The following is a 13,157-nucleotide window of genomic DNA, read 5'->3' as shown; positions in this document are numbered from 1 at the left end:
GGTACATATACACCATGGAATATTATGCAGCAATAAAAAATGATGAGTTCGCGTCCTTTGTAGGGACATGGATGAACCTGGAAACCATCATTCTCAGCAAACTGACACAAGAACACAAAATCAAACATCACATGTTCTCACTCATAGGCGGGTGTTGAACAAGAACACATGGACACAGGGAGAGGAGCACTATACACTGGGGTCTGTTGGGGGGGAGTGGGTTGGACAGCAGGGGGGTGGGGAGTTGAGGAGGGATAGCATGGGGAGAAATGCCAGATATAGGTGACGGGGAGGAAGGCAGCAAACCACACTGCCACGTGTTCACCTACGCAACAAACTTTTATGTTTTTCACATGTATCCCAAAACCTAAAATGCAATAATAAAAAAAAAAATATATATATATCGGCCATTTACATTATGAAAATTAAATAGGTTGATGTTTGTTTAATAGAATGTCAGCAGAGCTTTGGGTCAAAAATAGTTTTTTTTTCTTTTTTTAAACCTTTGTGCTCTTTATCAGAAGTGGAGTATGAAGTTTTGGCACTTAAATAGGAAATTCTGTCTAAACCTTTCTGCTTTCTAATTCTATTGTATGGCTGGAGGGAAAGCTTTCAGTGTCCTCTCTAATGGTTCACTGCAGCAATGAACTAACAACAGACAGCTTAACAGGAGAAGAAAAGCATAGAACAGGCACAAACATGGGAGCCAGGCCAAAAATGAGACTGCAAGAAGGGTCAGATGATTAAAGAGCACACTTTTTTCAGGGGCGAGGGAGATAGATGGAGATGGAGGCAATTTATTGGGACAGCAAATGAATTTTAAAGGAAATGAAAGAGTCCAAGGAACAAACGGTTGGCCTGAGACAAAGTTCCTCTGAGATCATAGGGACAAGGTGACAAACTGCAGGAAGGTGAAGGGCAGAGCTGCACTGCATCTCATGATGCAGAGAAAGCCCCAGAAAATCTGTTGGAACTGCCCTTCAGATAATCAGTGAAAAGTGTGTCTGGGCAGGGTAATTTTGAATGATATCATCCAAGTGCATGTTCCCAGTTGCAGGTAGAGAGGGATCAGTATGTCCAAAGTCTGTACTTGATAGGGATTTGGCTGCTACGTTGTGCCGTCATTTGCGCTTTTCTGTCCATTGGGTAAATTGAGCTCTACATTTTCTCTTACCTTTCATGATCAGTTGAGGTCAGGAGTTCCAGAGCAGCCTGACCAACATGGTGAAACCCTGTCTCTACTAAAAATATAGAAATCAGCTGGGCATAGTGGCAGGCACCTGTAATCCCAGTTACTCTAAAGGCTGAGGCAGGAGAATGGCTTGAATCCAAGTGTCAGAGGTTGCAGCAAGCCGAGATTGTGCCATTGCACTCCAGCCCGTGCAACTGAGTGCGACGCTGTCTCGAAAAAAAAATTTTTTTGCTTTTTTGGTTGGTAATTTTTCTTTTTTTGAGACAAGGTTTCCCTCTCATCTCCCGGGCTGGAGTGCAATGGTGCGATCTCAGCTCACTGAGACCTCTGCCTCCCTAGCTCAAGTGATTCTGCTGCCTCAGCCTCCTGAGGAGCTGGGATTCCAGGCCCTCGCCACCACACCTGGCTAATTTTTGTATTCTTAGTCGAGACAAGGTTTCACCATGTTGGCCAGGCTGGTCTGGAACTCCTGAACTCAGGTGATCCACCGGTTTCAGCATTCTCACAGTGCTAGGATTACAGGCATGGGCCACTGTGCCTGGCCTTTTTGTGATTTTTTTTTTTTAGATCATGAGCTATTATTAGTGTTAATGTATTTTATGTGTGGCCTAAGACAACTTTTCTGCTTTTAATGTTGCCCAAGGAAGCCATAAAATTGGATATCCCTGCTTTACATCAAGAAAAAAATTCACTCTACATTTGGAATGGCTAAAAACACTATCAGCCATGCAAAAACCATGAGACTGGTAACTTCCAATCTGTTTTGAAACAGTGGAATCCCCTGGTGATATCTGAGGGATGTGGTTTCCTCTTGGAGGAGGTTGATGGTTTCTAAAGATTGTTATTATTGACTGAAATAGTATAAATGTCATTGACCTTTTCATTATTTTGACTATTATTATTCCAGGCGATCAGGTTTCTACTTTATCATTTGTATCTTGGGCATGACTTTCCTCGTGTTCTGTGGAGGTTGATCGCTACTGTGTTCCTGGGAGTTTCTACAGTTGGCCTTTACCTCCGAAGAATTATCTTCCGTGTGAGTATACTAACTTCCTGTGGAGGTATACTTGTAATCACAAAGAAGAAATTATTTAAAACAATTCATGGTTCTTGACTTTATTATGAATATTCCGGTTTAACAAAAACATCAGGGAAATGATTTATTAGTGTAAGAATTATTAAAATATCTGCCCTTTACATTATGAAAATTAAATAAGTTGTTGTTTGTTTAATAGAATGTCAGCAGAGCTTTGGGTCAAAATAGGTTTTTTCTTTTTAAACCTTTGTGCTCTTTATCAGAAGTGGAGTATGAAGTTTTGGCACTTAAATAGGAAATTCTGTCTAAACCTTTCTGCTTTCTAATTCTATTGTATGGCTGGAAGGAAAGCTTTCAGTGTCCTCTCTAATGGTTCACTGCAGCAATGAACTAACAACAGACAGCTTAAGAGGAGAAGAAAAGCATAGAACAGGCACAAACATGGGAGCCAGGCCAAAAATGAGACTGCAAGAAGGGTCAGATGGTTAAAGAACACCCTTTTTTCAGGGGCGAGGGAGATAGATGGAGATGGAGGCAATTTATTGGGACAGCAAATGAATTTTAAAGGAAATGAAAGAGTCCAAGGAACAAACGGTTGGCCTGAGACAAAGTTCCTCTGAGATCATAGGGACAAGGTGACAAACTGCAGGAAGGTGAGGGCCAGAGCTGCACTGCATCTCATGATGCAGAGAAAGCCCCAGAAAATCTGTTGGAACTGCCCTTCAGATAATCAGTGAAAAGTGTGTCTGGGCAGGGTAATTTTGAATGATATCATCCAAGTGCATGTTCCCAGTTGCAGGTAGAGAGGGATCAGTATGTCCTAAGTCTGTACTTGATAGGAACTTGGCTGCTACGTTGTGCCATCATTTGCGCTTTTCTGTCCATTGGGTAAATTGAGCTCTACATTTTCTCTTGCCTTTCATAGCAGTAAAAACGTGAATGTCTGGGGGCTGACCCTCCTTCTGAACAGTGATCCAAGAAAAAAGCACTAATCCCACAATGCTGTTTTATATTCCTGGGAAGAGGAAGTATGTTTTATTTTTACAACCTAGGTAATTACCCACCCTTCAGTACTGCCTTTCAAGATACATAGAAAACAGAAAATAGATGAATTTTGAAGATATCTAGGCACATTTAACAGTCTGTCCTTTTTTTTTTTTTGAAATGATGTCTCACTCTCTGGCCAAGGCTAGAGTGCAGTGACATAATCTCAGCTCACTGCAACCTCTGCCTTCCAGGTTCCAGTGAGTTTCTTGCCCCAGCCTCTCAAGTATCTGGAATTACATGCATGCACCACCATTCCTGGTGAATTTTTGTATTTTTGGTATAGATGGGATTTCATCATTTTTTCCAGGCATGTCTTGAACTGTGAACTCAGGTGATCCACCTGCCTCAGTCTCCAAAAGTGCTGGGATTACACATGTGAGCCACCATGCCCTGCCACATTTATCAGTCTTTACCCCACTTAGTCCTGAACAGAGAATTGTCAATGTAAATTGGGGGAAGTTTTCTTTTTTTGACAGAATCTGGCTCTGTCACCCATACTGGAGTATAATGGTGTGATCTTGGCTTACTGCAACCTCTACCTCCTGGCTTTAAGTGATTCTCCTGCCTCAGCACCCCTGAGCAGCTAGAACTACAGGCAGTTGCCACCACACCCAGCTAATTTTTTTATTTTTAGTATAGATGGGGTTTCACCATGTTTGCCAGGCTGGTCTGAAACTCCCAATCTCAAGTGATCCACCCACCTCGACCTCTCAAAGTGCTGGCATTACAAGCCTGTGCCACCATGCCTGGGGAGGTGATGTTTTTTAATGTGTCAGTTCTGATTTTAACTCCCATGTAATACAAATTTCTGGAAGTTAAAATCAGAAAAAACAAATTCTACAAAGAACTTGAAAGATGTTCTTTCAGGCTGGGCATGGTGGCTTTTTCAGATCATCCCTCTGCAAGAAAGGGTAAGTTTGGCAACTGAGTAAGTTTTGTTTGTTTGTTTTCCTTGCTTTTGGGCATAGTCTGCCAGGTCAGGACGTGGATGTCTTTTTCTCTCCACAGCGCTGTGCTCAAGCCTTGGAGAGGGAGATGGCCGAGAGGAAGCCTGCCTACAAGCAGCACAGGTAGGTCATTGTGATGGATTTTTGTTTTGCTTTTTGAGTCAGAATCTCACTCTTCTCTCAGACTGGAGTGCAGTGGTGCAGTCTCAGCTCACTGCAACCTCCAATTCCCAGGTTCAAGCAATTCTCTGCCTCAGGTTCCCGAGTAGCTGGGATTACAAGCATGCACCACTACACCTGACTAATTTTGTAATTTTAGTAGAGACAGAGTTTCTACATGTTGGTCAGGCTGGTCTCAAACTCCCAACCTCAGGCGATCTGCCCACTTCAGCCTCCCAAAGTGCTGGGATTGCAGGCATGAGCCACCATGCCCAGTTGTGATGGTCACTTTTAAGGATGTTTTTGGGTTAAGATGAAGCTTTGAGTGTCTAGTAAAGAACGTGGTGTTTTAATTCTTCAAATTAATTTCTCTGTTTTCTATATGGGAAAGGAGGAGAAAGCAGAAAGTGCCAGAGAGACACATGAGTGAGGAGCCAGCCCAGAGATGCCTGTGCCTAGAGAACGCTCTCTGGAGAGGTAGGAGCTCCCATGAAGGCAGCTGCTTAATTTCTGCTGCACAATCCACACCCTCCTTCTCCTTTTGGGGGTGAGGGCTCAGGTGGGGTAATTGTCATATTTCCTGGAAAGAGTTCCAAGCACTTATGAAGAGAACAGTTGTCCCATTGGGTGCCCTAGCTGAATGGCTCTTGGCTGGTCCCCTGTGAATGGTGCAGTTCAGGCCCCTCCACTGACTGTGGACATTGCCCCACCCTGACATCTTGGTTACTTTTAACCGTGAGGATAAGCCTGCAAGGCAAATGGGCCAGCTCCCCTTCCCACCTTGAGTCAGTGTGAAGGCTTTATTTTTCTTTCATTTGAGAAAAGTCACAACAATAGCATTTTATTTATTTTCTTTTTTTTTTTGAGACAGAGTTTTGCTCTTGTTACCCAGGCTGGAGTGCAATGGCGCGATCTCGGCTCACTGCAACCTCCGCCTCCTGGGTTCAGGCAATTCTCCTGCCTCACCCTCCTGAGTAGCTGGGATTACAGGCATGTGCCACCATGCCCAGCTAATTTTTGTATTTTTAGTAGAGACGAGGTTTCACCTTGTTGACCAGGATGGTCTCGATCTCTTGACCTCGTGATACACCCACCTTGACCTCCCAAAGTGCTGGGATTATAGGCATAAGCCACCATGCCTGGCAACAATAGCATTTTAAATGGGAGCTTAAGTGCTGATGAGAGCAGAGATTATTGGGCAATGTCTTCATGGATCAATAAGGCAGTATCATGAGGTCTGTTTTAAGAAAAGAATCATTTGTTTGCACTTTTTGGAACTTCCTTCATTCTTTTTGCTTGTTTAAATTGTTTATTGTGAATTATATAACTCCTTTAGTAAGCTAAATATCTGTGTAATCTTACTCCTCTAACATTTGAAGTGTGACCCTAAAGCTTTCTGGTGACCCTAAAACTTTCTGGTTAATTTTTTTCTTTCTTTCTTGTCTTTTCTTCTTGAAACCCTTGCTCTGTCTCCCAGGCTAGGGTACACTGGTGCAATTTTTGCTCACTGCAACCACCACCTCCTAGGTTTAAGCAATTCTCCTGCCTCAGCCTCCCAAGTAGCTGGGACTACATGTGCCTGCCACCATGCCTGGCAAATTTTTTCATTTTGTATTTTTAGTAGAGACAGAGTTTTACCATGTTGGCCAGGCTTGCCTCTAACTCTTGACCTCAAGTCATCTGCCCGCCTTGGCCTTCTAAAGTGCTGGGATTACGAGTGTGAGCCACTGCACCCAGCCTTCATTTATTTTCTGTATCTCTGACCTTTTCTCATGAGTGTTAAGTCTCTTTATGTTCAGTTCTGTTCATAAATATTGACAATGCCTGGTGAGATATGGAGGATAGATTCACTACGAATCCACAGAATTTTAAATGCCCCTATAGCTTGAAGAAAAGTAGCAGTGCTGCTCCTGTCCTGGGCCTATAGATGTTCTTCCCATTTATGGCTGTTTCTATTTTAATTTGGAGTCTGTGATCACATGATGGGTGATTTCCTTTGATGTGTACTGGGAACCCCTGATTTCAAGCTCATTTCCACCTGGTTAGAGCCTGACCTGTCCACAGCCTATTGAGAGTTAAGAAAAGCCCTGGACCAGGAATCTGCAGTGTCTTCCTCAGGGCTGAGGCCCAGAAGGCTCCAGGGTCCTCTGAGGCATCTGGCCAATAAACCCTATGCCTCTCATAAGGGACATGAGGGTGGCAAAGAGAGTGAGATGGCAGTGGAAGGTGTGGAGGGCTTCTTATTTGGCACAGAATATGCAAGCCAGATTTAGCCCCATTTCCTTCTCTGGACCTTAGCAGGTTCAGGACCTCATTCGGTTCCTGTGAGGAACAGCAGCTGCATCCCAACTGAAAACACAGAGAAGACAAAGGTAAATGCTGGGGTCATTTTCACTCTGCCTGTATCAGGACACTGTAATCTTTTCCTCCATCATCCTCTCCTGGCCTGGCCTCTGCTCTATGGGTTCTGTGATATGTTTTCTCTCTGGACTTTTTCAAAAGCAACATCTTCCCCATAAGCTTTCTGGCTTCTCCATTCCCAGCTAGTCATCTTGGGTGGCACCTACAGAAGCCATAAATGCTTAGGGACTGAGGGCTGAAGGGCTTTTACTGTTCTGTTTCCAGAAATAACATGAGGAATGCCACCGACCTCCACCTCTGTAGGTCTCATGGCCCAGTGAACTCTGACTGATCTCTTTTACTCAAGGTGTTGTGGGATCTTATTTCAGAAATATGTGGGGTTTTATTTTGCTGTGATTTTGTTTGTTTTCTTCTATAAGGTAGGTGATTAACATTTGAAATATCTGCTGTATTCCCAGAAGTGACAAAAGTGAAAACTCATTAATCCAACATTAATATGTGCTTTGTGCAGTTTTGAATGCTCTTCAACAAGGTCAATTCCATCATTCATCACAGTCCCATTCCTGTTGTTAACTGTGTTGTGCAAAAACTCGCCTTCACCCCCCTTCAGTGGTGTCCTGATCTAATATTCTAAGTGTCAGAGTTTCTGTACTTGTAATAGAAAATATGTCTCGACTGTGAGTTAGTGAAGTGAATGTAACCTATTACCCACAGTGACGATTCCCAACTACATCAGAGGAAACAAATGGTCACTGATGTCCTTCACCTCGGAAGGCAACGGTGCCCAAGACAGAAATTTGGGAAAAACGAGCCAAAATGCACAAGACCACACCGATGTCATCTTTGTATTTGGATTCAGAACTCATTTTGGTGGTGGCAAGACAACCGGCTTTGGCATGATTTATGATTCCCTGGATTATGCAAAGAAAAATGAACCCAAACATAGACTTGCAAGACATGGCCTGTATGAGAAGAAAAATACCTCAAGAAAGCAATGAAAGGAACACAAGAACAGAATGAAGAAAGTCAGGGGGACTGCAAAGGCCAGTGTTGGTGCTGGCAAAAAGTGAGCTGGAGATTGGATCACAGCTGAAGGAGTAAAGGTGCTGCAATGATGTTATCTATGGCCACTGTGGACTTTTCACGAGAAGCTTAATAAACTAAGAACTTTCATGTGTGAAAAAAAAAAGAAAAAAAAAATCTCCTCATGACCTCTCAGCCCTCAGCCACCTCCTTCCCCTAGGTCTTCTCTAGTACTTCAGCCACCTCCTTCACTTGGCTGACCTGCTGTCTCAGCTGACACTCAGCCTTCACCTGACTTGGCCTCAGACTTCACCCCCTCCTCTAGTCACGTGGCCTCTGACACCTCGACCAACACGTCTAAATGTACCACTTGATGTATTGATTTGAATGGTATAAAGTAATTTGTGAAAAAAATTCATCTCTTCTTTTCTTGAGTGAATAGAAGAAATGTCGCAGATGGTACTGCAGGGCTTTGCAGTACAAGGCTAACACTGGCTGAGATCTTGGTCAGTTTTGTCAAGTTTCTGAGAGTACTCAGTCAGTTGCATTATTTCCTCATCATGAGTTTGGCAGCAGATATCTCTTGTAGATAATGACAGATTTTTTATTTTTTTGTGGGGACAGAGCCTCACTGCATCACCCAGGCTAGAGTGCAGTGGTGCAATCCTGGCTCAGTGCAACCTCCATCTCTAGGGTTCAGGTGATCCTCCCACCTTAACCTCCAGAGGAGCAGCCGGGACTACTGTCACACACCACCACATTTGACTCTTTTTTTATTTTTATCTTTATGTTTTTTGAGACAAAGTTTCACTCTGGCTGTAATGCAGTGGTGTCATCTCGGCTAACTGCAACCTCTGACTCTTAGGTTCAAGCAATTCTCCTGCCTCAGCCTCCCAAGTAGCTGGGACTACTGGCCCATATCACCATATCCAGCTAATTTTTTGTATTTTTAGTAGAGACACGGTTTCATCATGTTGTCCAGGACAGTCTTGATCTATTGATCTCATGATCTGCCCACCTTGGCCTCTGAAAGTGCTGGGATTACACACATAAGCCACACTGACCAACCTTTCTTTCTTTCTTTTTTCTTTTGAGATGGAGTCTTGATTTGTCACCCAGGCTGGAGTGCAGTGGTGTGATCTCAGATCTTAGCTAACTGCAACCTCTGCCTTCTGGATTCAAGTGATTCTTCTGCCTCAGCTTCCTGAGTAGCTGAGACTACAGGTGTATACCACCACACCTGGCTAATTTTGGTATTTTTAGTAGAGACAGGGTTTCACCACATTGGCCAGGCTGGTCTCGAACTCCCGACCTCAGGTGATCCACCCACCCTGGCCTCCCAAAGTGCTGGGATTACAAGTGTGAGCCACCGTGCCCATCTCTCTCTCTCTCTCTCTCTTTTTTTCTTTAACTTTTTGTAAAGACCATGTTTCACCATGTTGCCCAGGCTGGTCTCAAGCTCCCAGACTCATGTCATCTGCCAACTTAGGCCTTCCAAAGTGCTGCGATTACGGGCATGAGCCAGTAGCCCAGCCAGAGATTGTGCATAGAAGCCAGAAATAGCAGTTTTGCAGGTGTGTATAGAACCTCAGCTGTTTGGCCATCTCTGTGAAGGATGACACCCATCCCTGACTTGCAGGGTGTCCTGTGTCCTCCAGCAGAGAGATCCACACCAAAGGGCACAGAGCTTGTGACCACCCACAGTGGAAGCACAAGTGAAGGGACTCAGGGTGCAAAAGAAAGATACCAAATCTCCTGGTAATAAACAGGAGGCTGTGGAAGAGAAGGTTGGAGCGGGTTGGTGTCACTCAGGGGTTTGTGTAACTCGGGTGGAGCTGCAAGGCTCCTGGCTGGGCAAGAAGTGTGAGCAGGAGCATGGAGGCTGCATGAGGGCCCCACAGAGCCACTGTGGAAAAGCTCAGATGGCTGGGTATGCACAGGGAATTATGGCCTTAGTCCGTTATCTGTAGGAATGATGATTCTTTCCCTGGACATGTGAAGGCTCTGGATCAGGGTGAATGAATGCCTAGAGCTTTGGGAAATTTAACTTTGTTCTGTCAGGGGATGCTGTCTCCCCTATATTTTATGGCCCCAGGAGACTAACAATGAGGATGGATCTGGTTTATTGGAGCTGTGGCCTTGGTCTTCAGAATCAGGTCAACTCTGGTGGGGAACTCAAGGCCAATCCTGAGCTGTTCTGGCATCATCCTATCCCCAGCAACCTCTCTCTCTCCTGCAACTCCCAGCTTTGCATCTCCCAACCTTGACCTGCAAAATCCTCCCCCTTCGCTGTGTCCCTGCTGCCTGAGCCCAGACACCAATTCTCAGTGGGGCTCAGAGCCCCAGCTTTCTCAGAAATCAGCTGGGACTGGGACTGATGTGGTTATGAGGTCATGGTGAGGACAAGGAGACCAAGCCCATAAGGAAAACATCTTGCAAAATAGCTGCTAAAAAGGAGAACCTGATCCCTCCCACCAGTTACATGAAAATATTTACACTCAGAAGATCAGCATAAGATGTTCACTGTTGTTTACTAAGCTTAGGGTGTAACAGTTCAGAACCTGGGATTGCCAACCTCTGTTTCAAAAGATAAGGGATAGCCTCAGATTCTTGTGAGATGAAGAGATTATAGGAATGCATACACAGTTAAACTCTAAGAGCTATATCTGTGATCTGTAGATAATTATTCTTCATGACATATGCAGTCACACACAGAAGTATTCAGTAGGTGTACAGGTATTTTATAGAAGACAAAATATAGGCCGGGTGCAGTGGCTCACACCTGTAATTCCAGCACTTTGGGAGGCCGAGGCAGGTGGATCACAACGTCAAGAAATTGAGACCATCCTGGTCAAGATGGTGAAACCCCATCTCCACTAAAAATACAAAAAATCAGCTGGACACGGTGGCACGTGCCTGTAATCCCAGCTACTCAGGAGGCTGAGGCAGGAGAATTGCCTGAACCCAGGAAGTGGAGGTTGCAGTGAGCCGAGATCGCACCATTGCACTCCAGCCTGGGTAACAAGAGCGAAACTCCGTCTTAAAAAAAAAAAAAAAAAATACAAAATATATAATGGGCAAAAAAAGATCACATGGAAATAAACCAAAAGAAATTTGTTTTCACTATGAAAATGCTTTAATAATGTTGTCTGTACAGCATGGAATGTGGACAGGGAAAACAGCAAGTGCACACACAGAGGCACAGGCCAGAGGGCAGGCTGGGAGCGAATAAAGAGTTCACACCACTTCCCTGCTTTCTCCAGTGACTGGAGGCTCTAGGCCACCTCCTTCTTGAACTTGCCCTCCTCCTCCGCTGTGGTGTCCTGGTAGTATTGTTATTTGAACACCAAGTCATTCTTGTTGTTCTTGGCCTTGGTGAACTCCATCTAGTCCAGGCCCTCTCCCATGTAGCAGTGCAGGAAGGTCTTGTGTAGAAACATGGCTGTGAACTGCTCCGAGATGCACTAGGACAGCTCCTGCATGGCCCTGCTGTTGCCAATGAAGGTGGTAGACATTTTTAGCCCTCGGGGTGGGATGTCACAGACAATCGTTTTCTCATTGTTGGGGATCCACTCGACAAAGTAGCTGCTGTTCTTGTTTTGGACATTAAGCATTTGCGTCCACCTCCTTCATGCTCATGTGGCACCTGAACATGATGGCCACCATCAGGTAGCCATGGAGGAGCTCACAGGCTCTCATCATGTTCTTGGCATCCAACATCTGCTGGGTGAGCTTGGACACTGTCAGGCCCCAGGACTGCTGGCTTACCTGGCTGGTCAGCAGGGCAAAGCTGGGCATGGGGTTGGGGCCAGTGGGGGAATGGGACCATATTCACAGCCAGCTTCTGCAGGTCAGAATTGAGCTGGCCTGGGAAGCATAGGCAGGTAGTGACCCCACTAATGGTGGCAGACACCAGGTTGTTCAGGTCACCGTGGGTAGGCATAGCAGCTTTAGGGTTCTGAAGAAGATGTCATAGAGAGCTTCATTATTGATGTGGTAGGGCTCGTCTGTGTTTCCTATGAGCTGATAGATGGAGAGGGTGATATTGTAGGGCTCCACCACCATGTCTGACAACTTGGGTGAGGGCACCACAGTGAATGTGTTCATGACCCTGTCTGGGTACTCCTCCTGGATTTTGTTGATGAGGAAGGTACCCATTGGGCCTGGCCACTTTGCTGCTTTATTTTGTGTTTTTAAACATACTTCTGGATTCAATATGCTGTTTCTTAATTTTATGTTCAGGTACCTTTGTGTTAGCTACTATATACCTAACAAATGTTTTCTTTTATTTATTTAAAATGTTTAGATTAATAGAGGGCCGGGCGAGGTGGCCATGCCTGTAATCCCAACACTTTGGGAGGCCAAGGTGGGTTGATCATGAGGTCAGGAGTTCGAGACCAACCTGACCAACATGGTGAAACCACATCTCTACCAAAAATACAAAAATTGGCTGGATGTGGTGGCACACACCTGTAATCCCAGCTACTCAGGGGGCTGAGACAGGAGAATTGCTTCAATTGGGGAGGTGGAGGTTGCAGTGAGCAGAGATTGCACCTTCAGAGGTGTTGGGGTCAAATATAAACACTCTCTGGCTCCTCCTACACTCTGTTGGGCCTCACAAGTGGGTTAGGAAAGACTGTTTCAAGAGTGCGTGTGTCAAGCATTGATGAAAGGGAAGGGAAGGTAAAAGAAAAGTTGAACAAATTAAATCCTAGGTTAGTTTGGAGTTAGTCTGAGTTGTGTGAAGTCAGTTCAGGTTTCAGTAAGCAGTAACCCTCTTGACAAAAAAACAAAAAAAGACAAAGGAAAGAAATCATTCTGATTTCTGATGTTTGATGATTAAAGCATAACTATTTGCTTTTACCCTTTTCATGAAGCAATGGAACACTTTGGGAAGAATCCCAAGAGATTCAGGAAGAAGAAGGCAAGGTAAGTGCTGTGGTTTGAATACCTCCTCCAAAATTCATGTTGAAATTTGCCATTGTGATGGCATTAAGAGGTAAGACCTGGCCGGGCACATTGGCTCATGTCTGTAATTCCAGCACTTTGGAAGTTTGAGGTGGGTGGATCACCTGAGGTCAGGAATTCAAGAACAGCTGGCCAACATGGTGAAACCCTGTCTCTGCTGAAAACACAAAAAATAGCCAGGCATGGTCTCAGGCACCTGTAATCCCAGCTACTTGGGTGGCTGAGACAGCAAAATCACTTGAATCCTGGAGGTGGAGTTTGCAGTTAGCTGAGATTGCTCCATTGCACTCCAGCCTGGGCAACAAGAGTAAAACTCTGTCTAAAAGAAAAGAAAAGAAGGGGTAGGGCCTTTAAGAGTTTATTAGTTTATGAGGCCTTTGCCCTCATGAATGGATGAACGTTGGGTTATCCAGGGAGTGAGCTT

General features: G+C 44.8%; 1 long non-coding RNA gene and 1 pseudogene across 1 annotated transcript; one reads left to right on the top strand and one right to left on the bottom strand.

The window, feature by feature from the left end:
• Positions 1-2,137: 2,137 nt before the first annotated feature.
• On the top strand, positions 2,138-4,950 carry LOC135277948 (uncharacterized). The gene is made up of 3 exons (XR_010345481.1): positions 2,138-2,228; positions 4,284-4,345; positions 4,773-4,950. It is a non-coding gene; the product is annotated as an uncharacterized LOC135277948 (long non-coding RNA).
• A 6,201-nt stretch (positions 4,951-11,151) lies between these two features.
• On the bottom strand, positions 11,152-11,923 carry LOC135277947 (tubulin beta chain-like; annotated as a pseudogene).
• Positions 11,924-13,157: the final 1,234 nt, after the last annotated feature.

Source organism: Aotus nancymaae, unplaced genomic scaffold (assembly GCF_030222135.1).
Source record: "Aotus nancymaae isolate 86718 unplaced genomic scaffold, 86718_ANA_hifiasm-v0.15.2.pri h1tg000036l, whole genome shotgun sequence".
NCBI classification, from domain to species: Eukaryota; Metazoa; Chordata; class Mammalia; order Primates; family Aotidae; genus Aotus; species Aotus nancymaae.
Note: the sequence above shows the minus strand (reverse complement) of the source record. Positions and strands in the feature narration are given on the sequence as shown.